The sequence below is a fragment of the Sceloporus occidentalis genome, unplaced genomic scaffold (assembly GCF_023333645.1).
Source record: "Sceloporus occidentalis isolate IW3139 unplaced genomic scaffold, rSceOcc1.0.p SCAF_201, whole genome shotgun sequence".
Taxonomy (NCBI): domain Eukaryota; kingdom Metazoa; phylum Chordata; class Lepidosauria; order Squamata; family Phrynosomatidae; genus Sceloporus; species Sceloporus occidentalis.
In genome coordinates, this window is record NW_028317181.1 from 1,434,587 (window position 1) to 1,440,964 (window position 6,378).

Sequence of the window (6,378 nt, forward strand, 5' to 3'; positions counted from 1 at the left end):
ATGGCCAAACAGTCCCTTCCTGATCTGGGAGGACAAGAGGAAAGCCCCTCTGGAGGGCAAAGGAGGACAGGGTTAGATGCTGGGACTCCCTTCCATGGGATGGGACTCTCATTGGGGTTTTGGGCTGGTTGGCTCTCCCTTATCCCAAATTATCCGGACCAGAAGAGTTTGCAGTATGTGAAGATGGAGGTGGTTGCGTCCCTTCAAGCCCTTTCTGACTTATGGCAACCCTTAGTCAAACCGACTCTGGAGTTCTCTAGGCAGGTTCCTTCAGAGGGCCTTTGCCCTTGCCTTCCTCAGAGGCTGAGAGAGTGTGACTTGCCAATGGTCTCCCTATGGCTTTCCATGGCTGAGCCGGGACTCGAACCCCAGTCCTATGTCAATGCCATGTTGCCAATGCATGAAGAGATCGATCCCTTGGAGATGGGATCCAAGTCAAAACGCGACCAAAACTGAGAGTCAGAAGGATTAGAATTTGCTATAAAGTGAAGAACATTGGTACTTATTATTATTATTATTATTATTATTATTAAGCTTTATTTATATAGTGCTGTAAATTTACACAGCGCTGTACATACAATCTTTTAGTTAGAAGGTTCCCTGCCCTCAGGCTTAGACTCTAAGAAGACACGACACAAAAGGAGAAGGGAGCGGTGGTGGGGAATGGGATCAGGTCCAGCAGTTCTTCTCCACCTCCGAAGGTTATAATCGTGTAAAAGAAAACAATGTGCATATAATGTTATTATATGTGTTTTATATGTTCTAAATAAAACATTTAAAGAAACACGGCATCCATTGATGTTTCATATGCAACTTATACATATCATTTTACACACAGTACTTTAAAAACAATTTTGTGCACAAAACAAAGTTTTTATTCTGTATTGTTGCCTTTGTGTGTGTGTGTGTGTGTGCGCGCATTGTAGCTTACTATTGTATTTTGCTATTGCTTTTTTAGGATTGTACTTGTGTGCATTATCTGGAAGAAGATGTGTGCCTTGTTCATTGCCATTGTTTCCTGATCTCCAGGTGACCGCTCCTTTCCAGGTCATGAAGGCAAACCTGTCTTGGGCTTTCCTTGGCAAGCTTTCTTGTTGGCCCTGGCCTTCCTTCCTCTTGAGGCTGAGAGAGTGGGACTTGGGCTTCCATGGCTGAGCAAGGATCCAAGGGTTTATGTGGGGAAAAGCAGGAGATAACCTTTTGTGTGAGAGAACTTCCTAAGGAAGTCAGCTGGATGGATCACAGGATGTGTTCACCAAATCAATGCTGGAGTTGTCAAGATAAAGACCTTTTGGAATAGAAATATACATACGTTGTGGACCGATCTGAAAGTGAACAGTGATTGGAAATGCGCATCAATGCACATAAAATACAACAAAAACATAGTTTCCGACGTTACCAGAAATGTTCTTGCTGGGTGTTATGGATAAAGAATTGAGCAGTAAATAGGGATTTATCCTTAAAGGGTGCATCTACACTGCAGAAATAATGCAGTTTGAAACCTCTTTAACTGCCCTGGTGCTGTATTACATAAATCCTGGGGTTTGTAGTTTTACAAGGTCCTTAGCCTTCCCTGAGGTGCATCTCCGCTGCAGAAATAATGAAGTTGGACCCCAGTCAAAGGGCCCTGGCTCCATCTCTATGGCATCCTGGGATTTCTCATTTGGTGAGACACCCAAAAGTCTAAAGACCTTACAAAAGTACAGATCTCAGGTTTCCACAATGCAGTTTGACACAACTTTGGGTGCTGAAGCTCCAGCCTATGGAATCCTGGGATTCGTAGTTTTGCAAGGTCTTTAGTCTCCTCTGCCAAAGAGTGCCAGCAACCCAGAAAACCACAAATCCCAGGATTCTGTTAAAGTGGTGTCAAATTGGATTATTTCTACAATACAGATACACCCAGAGAAGGCTCCAGATGCTATAAAACTACAAATCCCAGGGTTCTGTAGGGTGGAGCTATAGACATTAAAGAGCTGTCAGACGGCATTAGTTCTTCAGTATAGACATATCCTTGGACCCCTCTGGGAGACCAGTGTTCAAATCACCACTCAGCCATGGAAACCCACTGAGCGACTCTGGGAAGGTGACACTTTCTCAGCCTCACAGGAAAGCAATGCTGACAGAAATCTGGCCCAGAAAGCCACAGGAGAAGGTCCTCAGAATTTCAGCAGGGACAAATGTAAAATACTGCACATAGGGAGACAAAAAGGAAATGAACAGCATATGATTGGGGACAGTTGGCTATCTAGAGTCCTATGTATTCCTGCATGGCAGAATATGGTGCTGGACTGGGTGGCCGTTGGGGATCCCCTCCAGCCCTAGGGTCCTATGTATTCCTGCATGGCAGAAGCTGTATGGACTGGATGTACTTTGGGGATCCCCTGCAGCCCTAGGGTCCTATGTATTCCTGCATGGCAGAAGAAGCTGTGTGGACCGGATGTCCCTTGGGGATCCCCTCCAGCCCTAGGGTCCTATGTATTCCTCCATGGCAGAAGAAGCTGTGTGGACCGGATGTCCCTTGGGGATCCCCTCCAGCCCTAGGGTCCTATGTATTCCTGCATGGCAGAAGAAGCTGTGTGGACCGGATGTCCCTTGGGGATCCCCTCCAGCCCTAGGGTCCTATGTATTCCTGCATGGCAGAAGAAGCTGTGTGGACCGGATGTCCCTTGGGGATCCCCTCCAGCCCTAGGGTCCTATGTATTCCTGCATGGCAGAAGAAGCTGTGTGGACCGGATGTCCCTTGGGGATCCCCTCCAGCCCTAGGGTCCTATGTATTCCTGCATGGCAGAAGAAGCTGTGTGGACCGGATGTCCCTTGGGGATCCCCTGCAGCCCTAGGGTCCTATGTATTCCTGCATGGCAGAAGAAGCTGTGTGGACCGGATGTCCCTTGGGGATCCCCTGCAGCCCTAGGGTCCTATGTATTCCTGCATGGCAGAAGAAGCTGTGTGGACCGGATGTCCCTTGGGGATCCCCTCCAGCCCTAGGGTCCTATGTATTCCTGCATGGCAGAAGAAGCTGTGTGGACCGGATGTCCGTTGGGGATCCCCTCCAGCCCTAGGGTTCTATGTATTCCTGCATGGCAGAAGAAGCTGTGTGGACCGGATGTCCCTTGGGGATCCCCTCCAGCCCTAGGATCCTATGTATTCCTGCATGGCAGAAGAAGCTGTGTGGACCGGATGTCCCTTGGGGATCCCCTCCAGCCCTAGGATCCTATGTATTCCTGCATGGCAGAAGAAGCTGTGTGGACCGAATGTCCCTTGGGGATCCCCTCCAGCCCTAGGGTCCTATGTATTCCTGCATGGCAGAAGAAGCTGTGTGGACCGGATGTCCCTTGGGGATCCCCTCCAGCCCTAGGATCCTATGTATTCCTGCATGGCAGAAGAAGCTGTGTGGACCGGATGTCCCTTGGGGATCCCCTCCAGCCCTAGGGTCGTATGTATTCCTGCATGGCAGAAGCTGTATGGACCGGATGTCCCTTGGGGATCCCCTCCAGCCCTAGGATCCTATGTATTCCTGCATGGCAGAAGAAGCTGTGTGGACCAGATGTCCCTTGGGGATCCCCTCCAGCCCTAGGATCCTATGTATTCCTGCATGGCAGAAGGAACATGGGACCCTACACTCCCATGTAGCCTCAGCCTCCGATGATCCTTCACTTCTTGTGTATATGGCTGATGGAATTGGTCATCCAAAGAATCTAGTGGACCACCTGTTCCTTACCATGGGTTCAGGAAAAAAAATTGAATACAGTGCCAGAATGTAGCTTTTCAGATGTCGCTTGACTACAACTTCCATTGACCCTCAGTGCCAACTGTATTAGGTCAGTTTGGCTGATGGCAGTTACAGTCCAAGTACATCTCTGGTCGAAAGAGAATTGAATCCAGTGTAATTGGGCAGTGTCCTTCAGATACAGTTGTACTGCACTGGAAGAAGAGGTGAATGCAAGTTAAATGGGGCAAACCCGACCCCCTGTTCCCCATCTCTTACAGGTCCAGAAGGCGTTGCCAAACACAGTCACTGAGTTCCCAGAGGCAGAGAAGGATCCACTAAGCCCCAGACGGAGGGAGCTGCTAAGGGAGGTCATATGAGAGGATGGCCAAAGCTCCACTTCTCCAGGTAAGCGTTTCTGTGGCCTCTTTCTACCTGTTTCCCAGCAGAGAAGGAGGTGAGCATCCTAAACAATGAGTAGAATCATAGAATCATAGAATCGTAGAGTTGGAAGAGACCACTAGGGCCATCCAGTCCAACCCCCTGCCATGCAGGAAATCCAAATCAAAGCATCCCTGACAGATGGCCATCCAGCCTCTGTTTAAAGACCTCCAAGGAAGGAGACTCTATCACAGTGCATTCCACTGTCGAACAGCCCTTACTGTCAGGAAGTTCCTCCTAATGTTCAGGTGGAATCTCTTTTCCTGGAGCTTGCATCCATTGTTCCAGGTCCTGTTCTCTGGAGCAGCAGAAAACAAGCTTGCTCCCTCCTCAATATGACATCCTTTCAAATATTTAAACAGGGCTATCATATCACCTCTTAACCTTCTTTTCTCCAGGCTAAACATACCCAGCTCCCTAAGTCGTTCCTCATAGGGCATGGTCTCCAGACCCTTCACCATTTTAGTCGCCCTCCTTTGGACACATGGCTCCAGTTTCTCAATGTCCTTTTTGAATTGTGGCGCCCAGAACTGGACACAGTATTCTAGGTGGGGCCTGACCAAAGCAGAATACAGTGGCACTATTACTTCTCTTGATCTAGACACTATACTTCTATTGATGCAGCCTAAAATAGCATTGGCCTTTTTAGCTGCCGCATCACACTGTTCATTCATGTTCAACTTGTGGTCTACTTGGACTCCTAGATCCCTTTCACACGTAGTTTCATTCAGCCAGGTGTCACCCATCCTATATCTGTGCATTTCATTTTTCTGCCCTAAGTGCAATACCTTACATTTCTCCGTGTTGAATTTCATTTTGTTAGCTTTGGCCCAGCTTTCTAGTCTATTCAGGTCATTTTGAATCTTGATCCTGTCCTCTGGGGTATTAGCTATTCCTCCTAATTTGGTGTCATCTGCAAATTTGATAAGTATGCTCCCAATTCTGTCATCCAGGTCATTGATAAAGATGTTGAATAGCCCTGGGCCCAGGACAGAGCCCTGTGGGACCCCACTGGTCACTTCTCTCCAGGATGAAAAGGAGCCATTGTTGAGCACCCTTTGGGTTCGGCCGGTCAACCAATTACAGATCCATTTAACAGTTCCTTTGTCTAGCCCACATTTTACAAGCTTGTTTGCAAGAATGTCATGGGAAACCTTGTCAAAGGCCTTACTGAAATCGAGATATACTATATCCACAGCATTCCCTTCATCTACCAAGCTGGTAATTTTATCAAAGAAAGAGATTAGATTTGTCTGGCATGACTTGTTTCTCTGAAACCCATGTTGACTTTTTGTGATTATGGCATTGCCTTCTAGAGTAGCTCTGCCCACTTGGCTCCTGATAGGCAGGAAGGGAAATAACATGCCAGGGGCCTGGCCCCATCCCTATGGGAGGAGCGACTCCTAGTAACCTCAGTCTTCTTCCTGCCTATGCACCTGGTAAGACATGATTTCTTTCTTCCTCAGTCAAGCCTTTGCTTTCTTTGGAGATCTTGCACTTGCCTGGCTTACTCCTCTTCCTCCCCACCTTTTCCTTTCTTCCAAAGAAAGGGGGGGGGGGGGAGATTTCCCTCTCTTCCCATGCTTTCCTGTTGTTTCCCCTCCTTTCTGGGATGGCGGGCGAAGAGGAGGCCAGGTCAGCAGGGGATCTTGCTTCTACTCAGCCCAGGCCAGCCCCGGTTTTGCCAGATGGGTGCCCTGTGGCTCCAGTTCCATCAGTTAGCCAGGAGATGGAAGCACGGCCGCAGCTAGCTGAGGGATTTCTGCTGCCGAACCCTTGGCCTCCCGATTGACACGGTCAGGGTTGGAGAATGGAGGGCTGACTCAGAGAGCTACAGATCCCGTCAGAGGGGAGGGCGGAAGTAAACATACACACCGCCAGAGATGATTCAGTGGTTCTGGGCCTTCCTGGCTCAGGAAGCTCCGGCTATTGTCAAGGCTTCCCAGGGGGAGGGAAATCAACCCGGGCCACAGCCCTTTGGGACCAGCGGCAGGCAGCCTTGGGGTTGGGGCCCTTCAGCCCCTTGGGAGTCCTCACTCCTCATGTGATCAATTCCCCTCTTGGAGCAGGGTCTGGCCCTGGGCAAAAGCCCAACCCCTGGACCCACTAGCAATCGGGAGGGGCCCCTTCCTTACGCCTGGGGAGCTCCCTGGACCACAGACCCAAGACATGGCATGTTCGTCCTAGCAGGTGGCAACCATCTTGCCCTAGCCTATGGGGGTAGCCATCTT